Genomic DNA, 25,014 nt, shown 5'->3' with positions numbered 1-25,014 from the left:
ACATCTCTCATCAGCCCGGCTAGCTTGACTCCAGTGGTGTGGAGTGCCTGGGACCCACGTCTGGGCATCCCCAGCGCACTTAGGGCGGAATATGCAAACACAACAGGTGATGGACCGAATGTGGATCAATGTCACACACTCACCCCAGTCCAAAGATCTGGGCCCAAATCCATCGTTTTTTTGCACTCCACACCACCCTGGGTTAGACAATGGTGATATGCAAATCAGCTCTGACCCTGTGCCCCATGGGAACAGTCCAGTCCGAACTACAAAAGCCATGTCCTTCCCAGAACGGAATCAAGCATCCGCGGACCGGACCGGTTTCGAGGTAACACCTCTCATCAGCCCGGCTAGCTTGACTCCAGTGGTGTGGAGTGCCTGGGACCCACGTCTGGGCATCCCCAGCGCACTTAGGGCGGAATATGCAAACACAACAGGTGATGGACCGAATGTGGATCAATGTCACACACTCACCCCAGTCCAAAGATCTGGGCCCAAATCCATCGTTTTTTTGCACTCCATACACCCTGGGTTAGACAATGGCGATATGCAAATCAGCTCTGACCCTGTGCCCCATGGGAACAGTCCAGTCCGAACTACAAAAGCCATGTCCTTCCCAGAACGGAATCAAGCATCCGAGGACCGGACCGGTTTCGAGGTAACACCTCTCATCAGCCCGGATAGCTTGACTCCAGTGGTGTGGAGTGCCTGGGACCCACGTCTGGGCATCCCCGGCGCACTTAGGGCGGAATATGCAAACACAACAGGTGATGGACCGAATGTGGATCAATGTCACACACTCACCCCAGTCCAAAGATCTGGGCCCAAATCCATCGTTTTTTTGCACTCCACACCACCCTGGGTTAGACAATGGTGATATGCAAATCAGCTCTGACCCTGTGCCCCATGGAAACAGTCCAGTCCGAACTACAAAAGCCATGTCCTTCCCAGAACGGAATCAAGCATCCGAGGACCGGACCGGTTTCGAGGTAACACCTCTCATCAGCCCGGCTAGCTTGACTCCAGTGGTGTGGAGTGCCTGGGACCCACGTCTGGGCATCCCCAGCGCACTTAGGGCGGAATATGCAAACACAACAGGTGATGGACCGAATGTGGATCAATGTCACACACTCACCCCAGTCCAAAGATCTGGGCCCAAATCCATCGTTTTTTTGCACTCCACACCACCCTGGTTTAGACAATGGCGATATGCAAATCAGCTCTGACCCTTTGCCCCATGGGATCAGTCCAGTCCGAACTACAAAAGCCATGTCCTTCCCAGAACGGAATCAAGCATCCGAGGACCGGACCGGTTTCGAGGTAACACCTCTCATCAGCCCGGCTAGCTTGACTCCAGTGGTGTGGAGTGCCTGGGACCCACGTCTGGGCATCCCCAGCGCACTTAGGGCGGAATATGCAAACACAACAGGTGATGGACCGAATGTGGGTCAATGTCACACACTCACCCCAGTCCAAAGATCTGGGCCCAAATCCATCGTTTTTTTGCACTCCACACCACCCTGGGTTAGACAATGGTGATATGCAAATCAGCTCTGACCCTGTGCCCCATGGGAACAGTCCAGTCCGAACTACAAAAGCCATGTCCTTCCCAGAACGGAATCAAGCATCCGAGGACCGGACCGGTTTCGAGGTAACACCTCTCATCAGCCCGGCTAGCTTGACTCCAGTGGTGTGGAGTGCCTGGGACCCACGTCTGGGCATCCCCAGCGCACTTAGGGCGGAATATGCAAACACAACAGGTGATGGACCGAATGTGGATCAATGTCACACACTCACCCCAGTCCAAAGACCTGGGCCCAAATCCATCGTTTTTTTGCACTCCATACCACCCTGGGTTAGACAATGGCGATATGCAAATCAGCTCTGACCCTGTGCCCCATGGGAACAGTCCAGTCCGAACTACAAAAGCCATGTCCTTCCCACAACGGAATCAAGCATCCGAGGACCGGACCGGTTTCGAGGTAACACCTCTCATCAGCCCGGCTAGCTTGACTCCAGTGGTGTGGAGTGCCTGGGACCCACGTCTGGGCATCCCCAGCGCACTTAGGGCGGAATATGCAAACACAACAGGTGATGGACCGAATGTGGATCAATGTCACACACTCACCCCAGTCCAAAGATCTGGGCCCAAATCCATCGTTTTTTTGCACTCCACACCACCCTGGGTTAGACAATGGTGATATGCAAATCAGCTCTGACCCTGTGCCCCATGGGAACAGTCCAGTCCGAACTACAAAAGCCATGTCCTTCCCAGAACGGAATCAAGCATCCGAGGACCGGACCGGTTTCGAGGTAACACCTCTCATCAGCCCGGCTAGCTTGACTCCAGTGGTGTGGAGTGCCTGGGACCCACGTCTGGGCATCCCCAGCGCACTTAGGGCGGAATATGCAAACACAACAGGTGATGGACCGAATGTGGATCAATGTCACACACTCACCCCAGTCCAAAGATCTGGGCCCAAATCCATCGTTTTTTTGCACTCCATACCACCCTGGGTTAGACAATGGCGATATGCAAATCAGCTCTGACCCTATGCCCCATGGGAACAGTCCAGTCCGAACTACAAAAGCCATGTCCTTCCCAGAACGGAATCAAGCATCCGAGGACCGGACCGGTTTTGAGGTAACACCTCTCATCAGCCCGGCTAGCTTGACTCCAGTGGTGTGGAGTGCCTGGGACCCACGTCTGGGCATCCCCAGCGCACTTAGGGCGGAATATGCAAACACAACAGGTGATGGACCGAATGTGGATCAATGTCACACACTCACCCCAGTTTAAAGATCTGGGCCCAAATCCATCGTTTTTTTGCACTCCACACCACCCTGGGTTAGACAATGGCGATATGCAAATCAGCTCTGACCCTGTGCCCCATGGGAACAGTCCAGTCCGAACTACAAAAGCCATGTCCTTCCCAGAACGGAATCAAGCATCCGAGGACCGGACCGGTTTTGAGGTAACACCTCTCATCAGCCCGGCTAGCTTGACTCCAGTGGTGTGGAGTGCCTGGGACCCACGTCTGGTCATCCCCAGCGCACTTAGGGCGGAATATGCAAACACAACAGGTGATGGATCGAATGTGGATCAATGGTACACACTCACCCCAGTCCAAAGATCTGGGCCCAAATCCATCGTTTTTTTGCACTCCACACCACCCTGGTTTAGACAATGGCGATATGCAAATCAGCTCTGACCCTGTGCCCCATGGGAACAGTCCAGTCCGAACTACAAAAGCCATGTCCTTCCCAGAACGGAATCAAGCATCCGAGGACCGGACCGGTTTCGAGGTAACACCTCTCATCAGCCCGGCTAGCTTGACTCCAGTGGTGTGGAGTGCCTGGGACCCACGTCTGGGCATCCCCAGCGCACTTAGGGCGGAATATGCAAACACAACAGGAGATGGACCGATTGTGGATCAATGTCACACACTCACCCCAGTCCAAAGATCTGGGCCCAAATCCATCGTTTTTTTGCACTCCACACCACCCTGGGTTAGACAATGGCAATATGCAAATCAGCTCTGACCCTGTGCCCCATGGGAACAGTCCAGTCCGAACTACAAAAGCCATGGCCTTCCCAGAACGGAATCAAGCATCCGAGGACCGGACCGGTTTCGAGGTAACACCTCTCATCAGCCCGGCTAGCTTGACTCCAGTGGTGTGGAGTCCCCCGGACCCACGTCTGGGCATCCCCAGCGCACTTAGGGCGGAATTTGCAAACACAACAGGTGATGGACCGAATGTGGATCAATGTCACATACTCACCCCAGTCCAAAGATCTGGGCCCAAATCCATCGTTTCTTTGCACTCCACACCACCCTGGGTTAGACAATGGCGATATGCAAATCAGCTCTGACCCTGTGCCCCATGGGAACAGTCCAGTCCGAACTACAAAAGCCATGTCCTTCCCAGAACGGAATCAAGCATCCGAGGACCGGACCGGTTTCGAGGTAACACCTCTCATCAGCCCGGCTAGCTTGACTCCAGTGGTGTGGAGTGCCTGGGACCCACGTCTGGGCATCCCCAGCGCACTTAGGGCGGAATATGCAAACACAACAGGTGATGGACCGAATGTGGATCAATGTCACACACTCACCCCAGTCCAAAGACCTGGGCCCAAATCCATCGTTTTTTTGCACTCCATACCACCCTGGGTTAGACAATGGCGATATGCAAATCAGCTCTGACCCTGTGCCCCATGGGAACAGTCCAGTCCGAACTACAAAAGCCATGTCCTTCCCACAACGGAATCAAGCATCCGAGGACCGGACCGGTTTCGAGGTAACACCTCTCATCAGCCCGGCTAGCTTGACTCCAGTGGTGTGGAGTGCCTGGGACCCACGTCTGGGCATCCCCAGCGCACTTAGGGCGGAATATGCAAACACAACAGGTGATGGACCGAATGTGGATCAATGTCACACACTCACCCCAGTCCAAAGATCTGGGCCCAAATCCATCGTTTTTTTGCACTCCACACCACCCTGGGTTAGACAATGGTGATATGCAAATCAGCTCTGACCCTGTGCCCCATGGGAACAGTCCAGTCCGAACTACAAAAGCCATGTCCTTCCCAGAACGGAATCAAGCATCCGAGGACCGGACCGGTTTCGAGGTAACACCTCTCATCAGCCCGGCTAGCTTGACTCCAGTGGTGTGGAGTGCCTGGGACCCACGTCTGGGCATCCCCAGCGCACTTAGGGCGGAATATGCAAACACAACAGGTGATGGACCGAATGTGGATCAATGTCACACACTCACCCCAGTCCAAAGATCTGGGCCCAAATCCATCGTTTTTTTGCACTCCATACCACCCTGGGTTAGACAATGGCGATATGCAAATCAGCTCTGACCCTATGCCCCATGGGAACAGTCCAGTCCGAACTACAAAAGCCATGTCCTTCCCAGAACGGAATCAAGCATCCGAGGACCGGACCGGTTTTGAGGTAACACCTCTCATCAGCCCGGCTAGCTTGACTCCAGTGGTGTGGAGTGCCTGGGACCCACGTCTGGGCATCCCCAGCGCACTTAGGGCGGAATATGCAAACACAACAGGTGATGGACCGAATGTGGATCAATGTCACACACTCACCCCAGTTTAAAGATCTGGGCCCAAATCCATCGTTTTTTTGCACTCCACACCACCCTGGGTTAGACAATGGCGATATGCAAATCAGCTCTGACCCTGTGCCCCATGGGAACAGTCCAGTCCGAACTACAAAAGCCATGTCCTTCCCAGAACGGAATCAAGCATCCGAGGACCGGACCGGTTTTGAGGTAACACCTCTCATCAGCCCGGCTAGCTTGACTCCAGTGGTGTGGAGTGCCTGGGACCCACGTCTGGTCATCCCCAGCGCACTTAGGGCGGAATATGCAAACACAACAGGTGATGGATCGAATGTGGATCAATGGTACACACTCACCCCAGTCCAAAGATCTGGGCCCAAATCCATCGTTTTTTTGCACTCCACACCACCCTGGTTTAGACAATGGCGATATGCAAATCAGCTCTGACCCTGTGCCCCATGGGAACAGTCCAGTCCGAACTACAAAAGCCATGTCCTTCCCAGAACGGAATCAAGCATCCGAGGACCGGACCGGTTTCGAGGTAACACCTCTCATCAGCCCGGCTAGCTTGACTCCAGTGGTGTGGAGTGCCTGGGACCCACGTCTGGGCATCCCCAGCGCACTTAGGGCGGAATATGCAAACACAACAGGTGATGGACCGATTGTGGATCAATGTCACACACTCACCCCAGTCCAAAGATCTGGGCCCAAATCCATCGTTTTTTTGCACTCCACACCACCCTGGGTTAGACAATGGCAATATGCAAATCAGCTCTGACCCTGTGCCCCATGGGAACAGTCCAGTCCGAACTACAAAAGCCATGGCCTTCCCAGAACGGAATCAAGCATCCGAGGACCGGACCGGTTTCGAGGTAACACCTCTCATCAGCCCGGCTAGCTTGACTCCAGTGGTGTGGAGTCCCCCGGACCCACGTCTGGGCATCCCCAGCGCACTTAGGGCGGAATTTGCAAACACAACAGGTGATGGACCGAATGTGGATCAATGTCACATACTCACCCCAGTCCAAAGATCTGGGCCCAAATCCATTGTTTCTTTGCACTCCACACCACCCTGGGTTAGACAATGGCGATATGCAAATCAGCTCTGACCCTGTGCCCCATGGGAACAGTCCAGTCCGAACTACAAAAGCCATGTCCTTCCCAGAACGGAATCAAGCATCCGAGGACCGGACCGGTTTCGAGGTAACACCTCTCATCAGCCCGGCTAGCTTGACTCCAGTGGTGTGGAGTCCCTCGGACCCACGTCTGGGCATCCCCAGCGCACTTAGGGCAGAATTTGCAAACACAACAGGTGATGGACCGAATGTGGATCAATGTCACACACTCACCCCAGTCCAAAGATCTGGGCCCAAATCCATCGTTTTTTTGCACTCCACACCACCCTGGGTTAGACAATGGCGATATGCAAATCAGCTCTGACCCTGTGCCCCATGGGAACAGTCCAGTCCGAACTACAAAAGCCATGTCCTTCCCAGAACGAAATCAAGCATCCGAGGACCGGACCGGTTTCTAGGTAACATCTCTCATCAGCCCGGCTAGCTTGACTCCAGTGGTGTGGAGTGCCTGGGACCCACGTCTGGGCATCCCCAGCGCACTTAGGGCGGAATATGCAAACACAACAGGTGATGGACCGAATGTGGATCAATGTCACACACTCACCCCAGTCCAAAGATCTGGGCCCAAATCCATCGTTTTTTTGCACTCCACACCACCCTGGGTTAGACAATGGTGATATGCAAATCAGCTCTGACCCTGTGCCCCATGGGAACAGTCCAGTCCGAACTACAAAAGCCATGTCCTTCCCAGAACGGAATCAAGCATCCGCGGACCGGACCGGTTTCGAGGTAACACCTCTCATCAGCCCGGCTAGCTTGACTCCAGTGGTGTGGAGTGCCTGGGACCCACGTGTTGGGCATCCCCAGCGCACTTAGGGCGGAATATGCAAACACAACAGGTGATGGACCGAATGTGGATCAATGTCACACACTCACCCCAGTCCAAAGATCTGGGCCCAAATCCATCGTTTTTTTGCACTCCATACACCCTGGGTTAGACAATGGCGATATGCAAATCAGCTCTGACCCTGTGCCCCATGGGAACAGTCCAGTCCGAACTACAAAAGCCATGTCCTTCCCAGAACGGAATCAAGCATCCGAGGACCGGACCGGTTTCGAGGTAACACCTCTCATCAGCCCGGCTAGCTTGACTCCAGTGGTGTGGAGTGCCTGGGACCCACGTCTGGGCATCCCCGGCGCACTTAGGGCGGAATATGCAAACACAACAGGTGATGGACCGAATGTGGATCAATGTCACACACTCACCCCAGTCCAAAGATCTGGGCCCAAATCCATCGTTTTTTTGCACTCCACACCACCCTGGGTTAGACAATGGTGATATGCAAATCAGCTCTGACCCTGTGCCCCATGGAAACAGTCCAGTCCGAACTACAAAAGCCATGTCCTTCCCAGAACGGAATCAAGCATCCGAGGACCGGACCGGTTTCGAGGTAACACCTCTCATCAGCCCGGCTAGCTTGACTCCAGTGGTGTGGAGTGCCTGGGACCCACGTCTGGGCATCCCCAGCGCACTTAGGGCGGAATATGCAAACACAACAGGTGATGGACCGAATGTGGATCAATGTCACACACTCACCCCAGTCCAAAGATCTGGGCCCAAATCCATCGTTTTTTTGCACTCCACACCACCCTGGTTTAGACAATGGCGATATGCAAATCAGCTCTGACCCTGTGCCCCATGGGAACAGTCCAGTCCGAACTACAAAAGCCATGTCCTTCCCAGAACGGAATCAAGCATCCGAGGACCGGACCGGTTTCGAGGTAACACCTCTCATCAGCCCGGCTAGCTTGACTCCAGTGGTGTGGAGTGCCTGGGACCCACGTCTGGGCATCCCCAGCGCACTTAGGGCGGAATATGCAAACACAACAGGTGATGGACCGAATGTGGGTCAATGTCACACACTCACCCCAGTCCAAAGATCTGGGCCCAAATCCATCGTTTTTTTGCACTCCACACCACCCTGGGTTAGACAATGGTGATATGCAAATCAGCTCTGACCCTGTGCCCCATGGGAACAGTCCAGTCCGAACTACAAAAGCCATGTCCTTCCCAGAACGGAATCAAGCATCCGAGGACCGGACCGGTTTCGAGGTAACACCTCTCATCAGCCCGGCTAGCTTGACTCCAGTGGTGTGGAGTGCCTGGGACCCACGTCTGGGCATCCCCAGCGCACTTAGGGCGGAATATGCAAACACAACAGGTGATGGACCGAATGTGGATCAATGTCACACACTCACCCCAGTCCAAAGACCTGGGCCCAAATCCATCGTTTTTTTGCACTCCATACCACCCTGGGTTAGACAATGGCGATATGCAAATCAGCTCTGACCCTGTGCCCCATGGGAACAGTCCAGTCCGAACTACAAAAGCCATGTCCTTCCCACAACGGAATCAAGCATCCGAGGACCGGACCGGTTTCGAGGTAACACCTCTCATCAGCCCGGCTAGCTTGACTCCAGTGGTGTGGAGTGCCTGGGACCCACGTCTGGGCATCCCCAGCGCACTTAGGGCGGAATATGCAAACACAACAGGTGATGGACCGAATGTGGATCAATGTCACACACTCACCCCAGTCCAAAGATCTGGGCCCAAATCCATCGTTTTTTTGCACTCCACACCACCCTGGGTTAGACAATGGTGATATGCGAATCAGCTCTGACCCTGTGCCCCATGGGAACAGTCCAGTCCGAACTACAAAAGCCATGTCCTTCCCAGAACGGAATCAAGCATCCGAGGACCGGACCGGTTTCGAGGTAACACCTCTCATCAGCCCGGCTAGCTTGACTCCAGTGGTGTGGAGTGCCTGGGACCCACATCTGGGCATCCCCAGCGCACTTAGGGCGGAATATGCAAACACAACAGGTGATGGACCGAATGTGGATCAATGTCACACACTCACCCCAGTCCAAAGATCTGGGCCCAAATCCATCGTTTTTTTGCACTCCATACCACCCTGGGTTAGACAATGGCGATATGCAAATCAGCTCTGACCCTATGCCCCATGGGAACAGTCCAGTCCGAACTACAAAAGCCATGTCCTTCCCAGAACGGAATCAAGCATCCGAGGACCGGACCGGTTTTGAGGTAACACCTCTCATCAGCCCGGCTAGCTTGACTCCAGTGGTGTGGAGTGCCTGGGACCCACGTCTGGGCATCCCCAGCGCACTTAGGGCGGAATATGCAAACACAACAGGTGATGGACCGAATGTGGATCAATGTCACACACTCACCCCAGTTTAAAGATCTGGGCCCAAATCCATCGTTTTTTTGCACTCCACACCACCCTGGGTTAGACAATGGCGATATGCAAATCAGCTCTGACCCTGTGCCCCATGGGAACAGTCCAGTCCGAACTACAAAAGCCATGTCCTTCCCAGAACGGAATCAAGCATCCGAGGACCGGACCGGTTTTGAGGTAACACCTCTCATCAGCCCGGCTAGCTTGACTCCAGTGGTGTGGAGTGCCTGGGACCCACGTCTGGTCATCCCCAGCGCACTTAGGGCGGAATATGCAAACACAACAGGTGATGGATCGAATGTGGATCAATGGTACACACTCACCCCAGTCCAAAGATCTGGGCCCAAATCCATCGTTTTTTTGCACTCCACACCACCCTGGTTTAGACAATGGCGATATGCAAATCAGCTCTGACCCTGTGCCCCATGGGAACAGTCCAGTCCGAACTACAAAAGCCATGTCCTTCCCAGAACGGAATCAAGCATCCGAGGACCGGACCGGTTTCGAGGTAACACCTCTCATCAGCCCGGCTAGCTTGACTCCAGTGGTGTGGAGTGCCTGGGACCCACGTCTGGGCATCCCCAGCGCACTTAGGGCGGAATATGCAAACACAACAGGTGATGGACCGATTGTGGATCAATGTCACACACTCACCCCAGTCCAAAGATCTGGGCCCAAATCCATCGTTTTTTTGCACTCCACACCACCCTGGGTTAGACAATGGCAATATGCAAATCAGCTCTGACCCTGTGCCCCATGGGAACAGTCCAGTCCGAACTACAAAAGCCATGGCCTTCCCAGAACGGAATCAAGCATCCGAGGACCGGACCGGTTTCGAGGTAACACCTCTCATCAGCCCGGCTAGCTTGACTCCAGTGGTGTGGAGTCCCCCGGACCCACGTCTGGGCATCCCCAGCGCACTTAGGGCGGAATTTGCAAACACAACAGGTGATGGACCGAATGTGGATCAATGTCACATACTCACCCCAGTCCAAAGATCTGGGCCCAAATCCATCGTTTCTTTGCACTCCACACCACCCTGGGTTAGACAATGTCGATATGCAAATCAGCTCTGACCCTGTGCCCCATGGGAACAGTCCAGTCCGAACTACAAAAGCCATGTCCTTCCCAGAACGGAATCAAGCATCCGAGGACCGGACCGGTTTCGAGGTAACACCTCTCATCAGCCCGGCTAGCTTGACTCCAGTGGTGTGGAGTCCCTCGGACCCACGTCTGGGCATCCCCAGCGCACTTAGGGCAGAATTTGCAAACACAACAGGTGATGGACCGAATGTGGATCAATGTCACACACTCACCCCAGTCCAAAGATCTGGGCAAAAATCCATTGTTTCTTTGCACTCCACACCACCCTGGGTTAGACAATGGCGATATGCAAATCAGCTCTGACCCTGTGCCCCATGGGAACAGTCCAGTCCGAACTACAAAAGCCATGTCCTTCCCAGAACGGAATCAAGCATCCGAGGACCGGACCGGTTTCGAGGTAACACCTCTCATCAGCCCGGCTAGCTTGACTCCAGTGGTGTGGAGTGCCTGGGACCCACGTCTGGGCATCCCCAGCGCACTTAGGGCGGAATATGCAAACACAACAGGTGATGGACCGAATGTGGATCAATGTCACACACTCACCCCAGTCCAAAGATCTGGGCCCAAATCCATCGTTTTTTTGCACTCCACACCACCCTGGGTTAGACAATGGCGATATGCAAATCAGCTCTGACCCTGTGCCCCATGGGAACAGTCCAGTCCGAACTACAAAAGCCATGTCCTTCCCAGAACGGAATCAAGCATCCGAGGACCGGACCGGTTTCGAGGTAACACCTCTCATCAGCCCGGCTAGCTTGACTCCAGTGGTGGGGAATGCCTGGGACCCACGTCTGGGCATCCCCAGCGCACTTAGGGCGGAATATGCAAACACAACAGGTGATGGACCGATTGTGGATCAATGTCACACACTCACCCCAGTCCAAAGATCTGGGCCCAAATCCATCGTTTTTTTGCACTCCACACCACCCTGGGTTAGACAATGGCGATATGCAAATCAGCTCTGACCCTGTGCCCCATGGGAACAGTCCAGTCCGAACTACAAAAGCCATGGCCTTCCCAGAACGGAATCAAGCATCCGAGGACCGGACCGGTTTCGAGGTAACACCTCTCATCAGCCCGGCTAGCTTGACTCCAGTGGTGTGGAGTCCCTCGGACCCACGTCTGGGCATCCCCAGCGCACTTAGGGCGGAATTTGCAAACACAACAGGTGATGGACCGAATGTGGATCAATGTCACACACTCACCCCAGTCCAAAGATCTGGGCCCAAATCCATCGTTTCTTTGCACTCCACACCACCCTGGGTTAGACAATGGCGATATGCAAATCAGCTCTGACCCTGTGCCCCATGGGAACAGTCCAGTCCGAACTACAAAAGCCATGTCCTTCCCAGAACGGAATCAAGCATCCGAGGACCGGACCGGTTTCGAGGTAACACCTCTCATCAGCCCGGCTAGCTTGACTCCAGTGGTGTGGAGTGCCTGGGACCCACGTCTGGGCATCCCCAGCGTGCTTAGGGCGGAATATGCAAACACAACAGGTGATGGACCGAATGTGGATCAATGTCACACACTCACCCCAGTCCAAAGATCTGGGCCCAAATCCATCGTTTTTTTGCACTCCACACCACCCTGGGTTAGACAATGGCGATATGCAAATCAGCTCTAACCCTGTGCCCCATGGGAACAGTCCAGTCCGAACTACAAAAGCCATGGCCTTCCCAGAACGGAATCAAGCATCCGAGGACCGGACCGGTTTCGAGGTAACACCTCTCATCAGCCCGGCTAGCTTGACTCCAGTGGTGTGGAGTCCCTCGGACCCACGTCTGGGCATCCCCAGCGCACTTAGGGCGGAATTTGCAAACACAACAGGTGATGGACCGAATGTGGATCAATGTCACACACTCACCCCAGTCCAAAGATCTGGGCCCAAATCCATCGTTTCTTTGCACTCCACACCACCCTGGGTTAGACAATGGCGATATGCAAATCAGCTCTGACCCTGTGCCCCATGGGAACAGTCCAGTCCGAACTACAAAAGCCATGTCCTTCCCAGAACGGAATCAAGCATCCGAGGACCGGACCGGTTTCGAGGTAACACCTCTCATCAGCCCGGCTAGCTTGACTCCAGTGGTGTGGAGTGCCTGGGACCCACGTCTGGGCATCCCCAGCGCACTTAGGGCAGAATATGCAAACACAACAGGTGATGGACCGAATGTGGATCAATGTCACACACTCACCCCAGTCCAAAAATCTGGGCCCAAATCCATCGTTTTTTTGCACTCCACACCACCCTGGGTTAGACAATGGTGATATGCAAATCAGCTCTGACCATGTGCCCCATGGGAACAGTCCAGTCCGAACTACAAAAGCGATGTCCTTCCCAGAACGGAATCAAGCATCCGAGGACCGGACCGGTTTCGGGGTAACACCTCTCATCAGCCCGGCTAGCTTGACTCCAGTGGTGTGGAGTGCCTGGGACCCACGTCTGGGCATCCCCAGCGCACTTAGGGCGGAATATGCAAACACAACAGGTGATGGACCGAATGTGGATCAATGTCACACACTCACCCCAGTCCAAAGATCTGGGCCCAAATCCATCGTTTTTTTGCACTCCACACCACCCTGGGTTAGACAATGGCGATATGCAAATCAGCTCTGACCCTGTGCCCCATGGGAACAGTCCAGTCCGAACTACAAAAGCCATGTCCTTCCCAGAACGGAATCAAGCATCCGAGGACCAGACCGGTTTCGAGGTAACACCTCTCATCAGCCCGGCTAGCTTGACTCCAGTGGTGTGGAGTGCCAGGGACCCACGTCTGGGCATCCCCAGCGCACTTAGGGCGGAATATGCAAACACAACAGGTGATGGACCGAATGTGGATCAATGTCACACACTCACCCCAGTCCAAAGATCTGGGCCCAAATCCATCGTTTTTTTGCACTCCACACCACCCTGGGTTAGACAATGGCGATATGCAAAGCAGCTCTGACCCTGTGCCCCATGGGAACAGTCCAGTCTGAACTACAAAAGCCATGTCCTTCCCAGAACGGAATCAAGCATCCGAGGACCGGACCGGTTTCGAGGTAACACCTCTCATCAGCCCGGCTAGCTTGACTCCAGTGGTGTGGAGTGCCTGGGACCCACGTCTGGGCATCCCCAGCGCACTTAGGGCGGAATATGCAAACACAACAGGTGATGGACCGAATGTGGATCAATGTCACACACTCACCCCAGTCCAAAGATCTGGGCCCAAATCCATCGTTTTTTTGCACTCCACACCACCCTGGGTTAGACAATGGCGATATGCAAATCAGCTCTGACCCTGTGCCCCATGGGAACACTCCAGTCCGAACTACAAAAGCCATGTCCTTCCCAGAACGGAATCAAGCATCCGAGGACCGGACCGGTTTCGAGGTAACACCTCTCATCAGCCCGGCTAGCTTGACTCCAGTGGTGTGGAGTCCCTCGGACCCACGTCTGGGCATCCCCAGCGCACTTAGGGCGGAATATGCAAACACAACAGGTGATGGACCGAATGTGGATCAATGTCACACACTCACCCCAGTCCAAAGATCTGGGCCCAAATCCATCGTTTTTTTGCACTCCACACCACCCTGGGTTAGACAATGGCGATATGCAAATCAGCTCTGACCCTGTGCCCCATGGGAACAGTCCAGTCCGAACTACAAAAGCCATGTCCTTCCCAGAACGGAATCAAGCATCCGGGGACCGGACTGGTTTCGAGGTAACACCTCTCATCAGCCCGGCTAGCTTGACTCCAGTGATGTGGAGTGCCTGGGAACACGTCTGGGCATCCCCAGCGCACTAAGGGCGGAATATGCAAACACAACAGGTGATGGACCGAATGTGGATCAATGTCACACACTCACCCCAGTCCAAAGATCTGGGCCCAAATCCATCGTTTTTTTGCACTCCACACCACCCTGGGTTAGACAATGGCGATATGCAAATCAGCTCTGACCCTGTGCCCCATGGGAACAGTCCAGTCCGAACTACAAAAGCCATATCCTTCCCAGAACGGAATCAAGCATCCGAGGACCGGACTGGTTTCGAGGTAACACCTCTCATCAGCCCGGCTAGCTTGACTCCAGTGGTGTGGAGTGCCTGGGACCCACGTCTGGGCATCCGCAGCGCACTTAGGGCGGAATATGCAAACACAACAGGTGATGGACCGATTGTGGATCAATGTCACACACTCACCCCAGTCCAAAGATCTGGGCCCAAATCCATCGTTTTTTTGCACTCCACACCACCCTGGGTTAGACAATGGCGATATGCAAATCAGCTCTGACCCTGTGCCCCATGGGAACAGTCCAGTCCGAACTACAAAAGCCATGGCCTTCCCAGAACGGAATCAAGCATCCGAGGACCGGACCGGTTTCGAGGTAACACCTCTCATCAGCCCGGCTAGCTTGACTCCAGTGGTGTGGAGTGCCTGGGACCCACGTCTGGGCATCCCCAGCGCACTTAGGGCGGAATATGCAAACACAACAGGTGATAGACCGATTGTGGATCAATGTCACACACTCACCCCAGTCCAAAGATCTGGGCCCAAATCCATCGTTTTTTTGCACTCCACACCACCCTGGGTTAGACAATGGCGATATGCAAATCAGCTCTGACCCTGTGCCCCATGGGAACAGTCCAGTCCGAACTACAAAAGCCATGGCCTTCCCAGAACGGAATCAAGCATCCGAGGACCGGACCGGTTTCGAGGTAACACCTCTCATCAGCCCGGCTAGCTTGACTCCAGTGGTGTGGAGTCCCTTGGACCCACGTCTGGGCATACCCAGCGCACTTAGGGCGGAATTTGCAAACACAACAGGTGATGGACCGAATGTGGATCAATGTCACACACTCACCCCAGTCCAAAGAGCCCAAATCCATCGTTTCTTTGCACTCCATACCACCCTGGGTTAGACAATGGCGATATGCAAATCCGCTCTGACCCTGTGCCCCATGGGAACAGTCCAGTCCGAACTACAAAAGCCATGTCCTTCCCAGAACGGAATCAAGCATCCGAGGACCGGACCGGTTCCGAGGTAACACCTCTCATCAGCCCGGCTAGCTTGACTCCAGTGGTGTGGAGTGCCTGGGACCCACGTCTGTGCATCCCCAGCGCACATAGGGCGGAATATGCAAACACAACAGGTGATGGACCGAATGTGGATCAATGTCACACACTCACCCCAGTCCAAAGATCTGGGCCCAAATCCATCGTTTTTTTGCACTCTACACCACCCTGGGTTAGACAATGGCGATATGCAAATCAGCTCTGACCCTGTGCCCCATGGGAACAGTCCAGTCCGAACTACAAAAGCGATGTCCTTCCCAGAACGGAATCAAGCATCCGAGGACCGGACCGGTTTTGGGGTAACACCTCTCATCAGCCCGGCTAGCTTGACTCCAGTGGTGTGGAGTGCCTGGGACCCACGTCTGGGCATCCCCAGCGCACTTAGGGCGGAATATGCAAACACAACAGGTGAAGGACCGAATGTGGATCAATGTCACACACTCACCCCAGTCCAAAGATCTGGGCCCAAATCCATCGTTTTTTTGCACTCCACACCACCCTGGGTTAGACAATGGCGATATGCAAATCAGCTCTGACCCTGTGCCCCATGGGAACAGTCCAGTCCGAACTACAAAAGCCATGTCCTTCCCAGAACGGAATCAAGCATCCGAGGACCGGACCGGTTTCGAGGTAACACCTCTCATCAGCCCGGCTAGCTTGACTCCAGTGGTGTGGAGTGCCTGGGACCCACGTCTGGGCATCCCCAGCGCACTTAGGGCGGAATATGCAAACACAACAGGTGATGGACCGAATGTGGATCGATGTCACACACTCACCCCAGTCCAAAGATCTGGGCCCAAATCCATCGTTTTTTTGCACTCCACACCACCCTGGGTTAGACAATGGCGATATGCAAATCAGCTCTGACCCTGTGCCCCATGGGAACAGTCCAGTCCGAGCTACAAAAGCCATGTCCTTCCCAGAACGGAATCAAGCATCCGAGGACCGGACCGGTTTCGAGGTAACACCTCTCATCAGCCCGGCTAGCTTGACTCCAGTGGTGTGGAGTGCCTGGGACCCACGTCTGGGCATCCCCAGCGCACTTAGGGCGGAATATGCAAACACAACAGGTGATGGACCGAATGTGGATCAATGTCACACACTCACCCCAGTTCAAAGATCTGGGCCCAAATCCATCGTTTTTTTGCACTCCACACCACCCTGGGTTAGACAATGGCGATATGCAAATCAGCTCTGACCCTGTGCCCCATGGGAACAGTCCAGTCCGAGCTACAAAAGCCATGTCCTTCCCAGAACGGAATCAAGCATCCGAGGACCGGACCGGTTTCGAGGTAACACCTCTCATCAGCCCGGCTAGCTTGACTCCAGTGGTGTGGAGTGCCTGGGACCCACGTCTGGGCATCCCCAGCGCACTTAGGGCGGAATATGCAAACAAAACAGGTGATGGACCGAATGTGGATCAATGTCACACACTCACCCCAGTCCAAAGATCTGGGCCCAAATCCATCTTTTTTTGCACTCCACACCACCCTGGGTTAGACAATGGCGATATGCAAATCAGCTCTGACCCTGTGCCCCATGGGAACAGTCCAGTCCGAACTACAAAAGCCATGTCCTTCCCAGAACGGAATCAAGCATCCGAGGACCGGACCGGTTTCGAGGTAACACCTCTCATCAGCCCGGCTAGCTTGACTCCAGTGGTGTGGAGTGCCTGGGACCCACGTCTGGGCATCCCCAGCGCACTTAGGGCGGAATATGCAAACACAACAGGTGATGGACCGAATGTGGATCAATGTCACAGACTCACCCCAGTCCAAATATCTGGGCCCAAATCCATCGTTTTTTTGCACTCCACACCACCCTGGGTTAGACAATGGCGATATGCAAATCAGCTCTGACCCTGTGCCCCATGGGAACAGTCCAGTCCGAACTACAAAAGCCATGTCCTTCCCAGAACGGAATCAAGCATCCGAGCACCGGACCGGTTTCGAGGTAACACCTCTCATCAGCCCGGCTAGCTTGACTCCAGTGGTGGGGAGTGCCTGGGACCCACGTCTGGGCATCCCCAGCGCACTTAGGGCAGAATATGCAAACACAACAGGTGATGGACCGAATGTGGATCAATGTCACACACTCACCCCAGTCCAAAGATCTGGGCCCAAATCCATCGTTTTTTTGCACTCCACACCACCCTGGTTTAGACAATGGCGATATGCAAATCAGCTCTGACCCTGTGCCCCATGGGAACAGTCCAGTCCGAACTACAAAAGTCATGTCCTTCCCAGAACGAAATCAAGCATCCGAGGACCGGACCGGTTTCTAGGTAACATCTCTCATCAGCCCGGCTAGCTTGACTCCAGTGGTGTGGAGTGCCTGGGACCCACGTCTGGGCATCCCCAGCGCACTTAGGGCGGAATATGCAAACACAACAGGTGATGGACCGAATGTGGATCAATGTCACACACTCACCCCAGTCCAAAGATCTGGGCCCAAATCCATCGTTTTTTTGCACTCCACACCACCCTGGGTTAGACAATGGTGATATGCAAATCAGCTCTGACCCTGTGCCCCATGGGAACAGTCCAGTCCGAACTACAAAAGCCATGTCCTTCCCAGAACGGAATCAAGCATCCGAGGACCGGACCGGTTTCGAGGTAACACCTCTCATCAGCCCGGCTAGCTTGACTCCAGTGGTGTGGAGTGCCTGGGACCCACGTCTGGGCATCCCCAGCGCACTTAGGGCGGAATATGCAAACACAACAGGTGATGGACCGAATGTGGATCAATGTCACACACTCACCCCAGTCCAAAGATCTGGGCCCAAATCCATAGTTTTTTTGCACTCCATACACCCTGGGTTAGACAATGGCGATATGCAAATCAGCTCTGACCCTGTGCCCCATGGGAACAGTCCAGTCCGAACTACAAAAGCCATGTCCTTCCCAGAACGGAATCAAGCATCCGAGGACCGGACCGGTTTCGAGGTAACACCTCTCATCAGCCCGGCTAGCTTGACTCCAGTGGTGTGGAGTGCCTGGGACCCACGTCTGGGCATCCCCAGCGCACTTAGGGCGGAATATGCAAACACAACAGGTGATGGACCGAATGTGGATCAATGTCACACACTCACCCCAGTCCAAAGATCTGGGCCCAAATCCATCGTTTTTTTGAACTCCACACCACCCTGGGTTAGACAATGGTGATATGCAAATCAGCTCTGACCCTGTGCCCCATGGAAACAGTCCAGTCCGAACTACAAAAGCCATGTCCTTCCCAGAACGGAATCAAGCATCCGAGGACCGGACCGGTTTCGAGGTAACACCTCTCATCAGCCCGGCTAGCTTGACTCCAGTGGTGTGGAGTGCCTGGGACCCACGTCTGGGCATCCCCAGCGCACTTAGGGCGGAATATGCAAACACAACAGGTGATGGACCGAATGTGGATCAATGTCACACACTCACCCCAGTCCAAAGATCTGGGCCCAAATCCATCGTTTTTTTGCACTCCACACCACCCTGGTTTAGACATTGGCGATATGCAAATCAGCTCTGACCCTGTGCCCCATGGGAACAGTCCAGTCCGAACTACAAAAGCCATGTCCTTCCCAGAACGGAATCAAGCATCCGAGGACCGGACCGGTTTCGAGGTAACACCTCTCATCAGCCCGGCTAGCTTGACTCCAGTGGTGTGGAGTGCCTGGGACCCACGTCTGGGCATCCCCAGCGCACTTAGGGCGGAATATGCAAACACAACAGGTGATGGACCGAATGTGGGTCAATGTCACACACTCACCCCAGTCCAAAGATCTGGGCCCAAATCCATCGTTTTTTTGCACTCCACACCACCCTGGGTTAGACAATGGTGATATGCAAATCAGCTCTGACCCTGTGCCCCATGGGAACAGTCCAGTCCGAACTACAAAAGCCATGTCCTTCCCAGAACGGAATCAAGCATCCGAGGACCGGACCGGTTTCGAGGTAACACCTCTCATCAGCCCGGCTAGCTTGACTCCAGTGGTGTGGAGTGCCTGGGACCCACGTCTGGGCATCCCGAGCGCACTTAGGGCGGAATATGCAAACACAACAGGTGATGGACCGAATGTGGATCAATGTCACACACTCACCCCAGTCCAAAGACCTGGGCCCAAATCCATCGTTTTTTTGCACTCCATACCACCCTGGGTTAGACAATGGCGATATGCAAATCAGCTCTGACCCTGTGCCCCATGGGAACAGTCCAGTCCGAACTACAAAAGCCATGTCCTTCCCACAACGGAATCAAGCATCCGAGGACCGGACCGGTTTCGAGGTAACACCTCTCATCAGCCCGGCTAGCTTGACTCCAGTGGTGTGGAGTGCCTGGGACCCACGTCTGGGCATCCCCAGCGCACTTAGGGCGGAATATGCAAACACAACAGGTGATGGACAGAATGTGGATCAATGTCACACTCTCACCCCAGTCCAAAGATCTGGGCGCAAATCCATCGTTTTTTTGCACTCCACACCACCCTGGGTTAGACAATGGTGATATGCAAATCAGCTCTGACCCTGTGCCCCATGGGAACAGTCCAGTCCGAACTACAAAAGCCATGTCCTTCCCAGAACGGAATCAAGCATCCGAGGACCGGACCGGTTTCGAGGTAACACCTCTCATCAGCCCGGCTAGCTTGACCCCAGTGGTGTGGAGTGCCTGGGACCCACGTCTGGGCATCCCCAGCGCACTTAGGGCGGAATATGCAAACACAACAGGTGATGGACCGAATGTGGATCAATGTCACACACTCACCCCAGTCCAAAGATCTGGGCCCAAATCCATCGTTTTTTTGCACTCCATACCACCCTGGGTTAGACAATGGCGATATGCAAATCAGCTCTGACCCTGTGCCCCATGGGAACAGTCCAGTCCGAACTACAAAAGCCATGTCCTTCCCAGAACGGAATCAAGCATCCGAGGACCGGACCGGTTTTGAGGTAACACCTCTCATCAGCCCGGCTAGCTTGACTCCAGTGGTGTGGAGTGCCTGGGACCCACGTCTGGAAATCCCCAGCGCACTTAGGGCGGAATATGCAAACACAACAGGTGATGGACCGAATGTGGATCAATGTCACACACTCACCCCAGTTTAAAGATCTGGGCCCAAATCCATCGTTTTTTTGCACTCCACACCACCCTGGGTTAGACAATGGCGATATGCAAATCAGCTCTGACCCTGTGCCCCATGGGAACAGTCCAGTCCGAACTACAAAAGCCATGTCCTTCCCAGAACGGAATCAAGCATCCGAGGACCGGACCGGTTTTGAGGTAACACCTCTCATCAGCCCGGCTAGCTTGACTCCAGTGGTGTGGAGTGCCTGGGACCCACGTCTGGGCATCCCCAGCGCACTTAGGGCGGAATATGCAAACACAACAGGTGATGGATCGAATGTGGATCAATGGTACACACTCACCCCAGTCCAAAGATCTGGGCCCAAATCCATCGTTTTTTTGCACTCCACACCACCCTGGTTTAGACAATGGCGATATGCAAATCAGCTCTGACCCTGTGCCCCATGGGAACAGTCCAGTCCGAACTACAAAAGCCATGTCCTTCCCAGAACGGAATCAAGCATCCGAGGACCGGACCGGTTTCGAGGTAACACCTCTCATCAGCCCGGCTAGCTTGACTCCAGTGGTGTGGAGTGCCTGGGACCCACGTCTGGGCATCCCCAGCGCACTTAGGGCGGAATATGCAAACACAACTGGTGATGGACCGAATGTGGATCAATGTCACACACTCACCCCAGTCCAAAGATCTGGGCCCAAATCCATCGTTTTTTTGCACTCCACACCACCCTGGGTTAGACAATGGCGATATGCAAATCAGCTCTGACCCTGTGCCCCATGGGAACAGTCCAGTCCGAACTACAAAAGCCATGTCCTTCCCAGAACGGAATCAAGCATCCGAGGACCGGACTGGTTTCGAGGTAACACCTCTCATCAGCCCGGCTAGCTTGACTCCAGTGGTGTGGAGTGCCTGGGACCCACGTCTGGGCATCCCCAGCTCACTAAGGGCGGAATATGCAAACACAACAGGTGATGGACCGAATGTGGATCAATGTCACACACTCACCCCAGTCCAAAGATCTGGGCCCAAATCCATCGTTTTTTTGCACTCCACACCACCCTGGGTTAGACAATGGCGATATGCAAATCAGCTCTGACCCTGTGCCCCATGGGAACAGTCCAGTCCGAACTACAAAAGCCATATCCTTCCCAGAACGGAATCAAGCATCCGAGGACCGGACCGGTTTCGAGGTAACACCTCTCATCAGCCCGGCTAGCTTGACTCCAGTGGTGTGGAGTGCCTGGGACCCACGTCTGGGCATCCCCAGCGCACTTAGGGCGGAATATGCAAACACAACAGGTGATAGACCGATTGTGGATCAATGTCAAACACTCACCCCAGTCCAAAGATCTGGGCCCAAATCCATCGTTTTTTTGCACTCCACACCACCCTGGGTTAGACAATGGCAATATGCAAATCAGCTCTGACCCTTTGCCCCATGGGAACAGTCCAGTCCGAACTACAAAAGCCATGGCCTTCCCAGAACGGAATCAAGCATCCGAGGACCGGACCGGTTTCGAGGTAACACCTCTCATCAGCCCGGCTAGCTTGACTCCAGTGGTGTGGAGTGCCTGGGACCCACGTCTGGGCATCCCCAGCGCACTTAGGGCGGAATATGCAAACACAACAGGTGATAGACCGATTGTGGATCAATGTCAAACACTCACCCCAGTCCAAAGATCTGGGCCCAAATCCATCGTTTTTTTGCACTCCACACCACCCTGGGTTAGACAATGGCAATATGCAAATCAGCTCTGACCCTGTGCCCCATGGGAACAGTCCAGTCCGAACTACAAAAGCCATGGCCTTCCCAGAACGGAATCAAGCATCCGAGGACCGGACCGGTTTCGAGGTAACACCTCTCATCAGCCCGGCTAGCTTGACTCCAGTGGTGTGGAGTCCCCCGGACCCACGTCTGGGCATCCCCAGCGCACTTAGGGCGGAATTTGCAAACACAACAGGTGATGGACCGAATGTGGATCAATGTCACACACTCACCCCAGTCCAAAGATCTGGGCCCAAATCCATCGTTTCTTTGCACTCCACACCACCCTGGGTTAGACAATGGCGATATGCAAATCAGCTCTGACCCTGTGCCCCATGGGAACAGTCCAGTCCGAACTACAAAAGCCATGTCCTTCCCAGAACGGAATCAAGCATCCGAGGACCGGACCGGTTTCGAGGTAACACCTCTCATCAGCCAGGCTAGCTTGACTCCAGTGGTGTGGAGTGCCTGGGACCCACGTCTGGGCATCCCCAGCGCACTTAGGGCGGAATATGCAAACACAACAGGTGATGGACCGAATGTGGATCAATGTCACACACTCACCCCAGTCCAAAGATCTGGGCCCAAATCCATCGTTTTTTTGCACTCCATACCACCCTGGGTTAGACAATGGCGATATGCAAATCAGCTCTGACCCTGTGCCCCATGGGAACAGTCCAGTCCGAACTACAAAAGCCATGTCCTTCCCAGAACGGAATCAAGCATCCGAGGACCGGACCGGTTTTGAGGTAACACCTCTCATCAGCCCGGCTAGCTTGACTCCAGTGGTGTGGAGTGCCTGGGACCCACGTCTGGGCATCCCCAGCGCACTTAGGGCGGAATATGCAAACACAACAGGTGATGGACCGAATGTGGATCAATGTCACACACTCACCCCAGTTTAAAGATCTGGGCCCAAATCCATCGTTTTTTTGCACTCCACACCACCCTGGGTTAGACAATGGCGATATGCAAATCAGCTCTGACCCTGTGCCCCATGGGAACAGTCCAGTCCGAACTACAAAAGCCATGTCCTTCCCAGAACGGAATCAAGCATCCGAGGACCGGACCGGTTTTGAGGTAACACCTCTCATCAGCCCGGCTAGCTTGACTCCAGTGGTGTGGAGTGCCTGGGACCCACGTCTGGGCATCCCCAGCGCACTTAGGGCGGAATATGCAAACACAACAGGTGATGGATCGAATGTGGATCAATGGTACACACTCACCCCAGTCCAAAGATCTGGGCCCAAATCCATCGTTTTTTTGCACTCCACACCACCCTGGTTTAGACAATGGCGATATGCAAATCAGCTCTGACCCTGTGCCCCATGGGAACAGTCCAGTCCGAACTACAAAAGCCATGTCCTTCCCAGAACGGAATCAAGCATCCGAGGACCGGACCGGTTTCGAGGTAACACCTCTCATCAGCCCGGCTAGCTTGACTCCAGTGGTGTGGAGTGCCTGGGACCCACGTCTGGGCATCCCCAGCGCACTTAGGGCGGAATATGCAAACACAACTGGTGATGGACCGAATGTGGATCAATGTCACACACTCACCCCAGTCCAAAGATCTGGGCCCAAATCCATCGTTTTTTTGCACTCCACACCACCCTGGGTTAGACAATGGCGATATGCAAATCAGCTCTGACCCTGTGCCCCATGGGAACAGTCCAGTCCGAACTACAAAAGCCATGTCCTTCCCAGAACGGAATCAAGCATCCGAGGACCGGACTGGTTTCGAGGTAACACCTCTCATCAGCCCGGCTAGCTTGACTCCAGTGGTGTGGAGTGCCTGGGACCCACGTCTGGGCATCCCCAGCTCACTAAGGGCGAAATATGCAAACACAACAGGTGATGGACCGAATGTGGATCAATGTCACACACTCACCCCAGTCCAAAGATCTGGGCCCAAATCCATCGTTTTTTTGCACTCCACACCACCCTGGGTTAGACAATGGCGATATGCAAATCAGCTCTGACCCTGTGCCCCATGGGAACAGTCCAGTCCGAACTACAAAAGCCATATCCTTCCCAGAACGGAATCAAGCATCCGAGGACCGGACCGGTTTCGAGGTAACACCTCTCATCAGCCCGGCTAGCTTGACTCCAGTGGTGTGGAGTGCCTGGGACCCACGTCTGGGCATCCCCAGCGCACTTAGGGCGGAATATGCAAACACAACAGGTGATGGACCGATTGTGGATCAATGTCACACACTCACCCCAGTCCAAAGATCTGGGCCCAAATCCATCGTTTTTTTGCACTCCACACCACCCTGGGTTAGACAATGGCAATATGCAAATCAGCTCTGACCCTGTGCCCCATGGGAACAGTCCAGTCCGAACTACAAAAGCCATGGCCTTCCCAGAACGGAATCAAGCATCCGAGGACCGGACCGGTTTCGAGGTAACACCTCTCATCAGCCCGGCTAGCTTGACTCCAGTGGTGTGGAGTCCCCCGGACCCACGTCTGGGCATCCCCAGCGCACTTAGGGCGGAATTTGCAAACACAACAGGTGATGGACCGAATGTGGATCAATGTCACACACTCACCCCAGTCCAAAGATCTGGGCCGAAATTCATCATTTCTTTGCACTCCACACCACCC

This window comes from Lissotriton vulgaris, chromosome 6 (assembly GCF_964263255.1).
Source record: "Lissotriton vulgaris chromosome 6, aLisVul1.2, whole genome shotgun sequence".
In the NCBI taxonomy this organism is placed as follows: Eukaryota; Metazoa; Chordata; class Amphibia; order Caudata; family Salamandridae; genus Lissotriton; species Lissotriton vulgaris.
Note: the sequence above shows the minus strand (reverse complement) of the source record.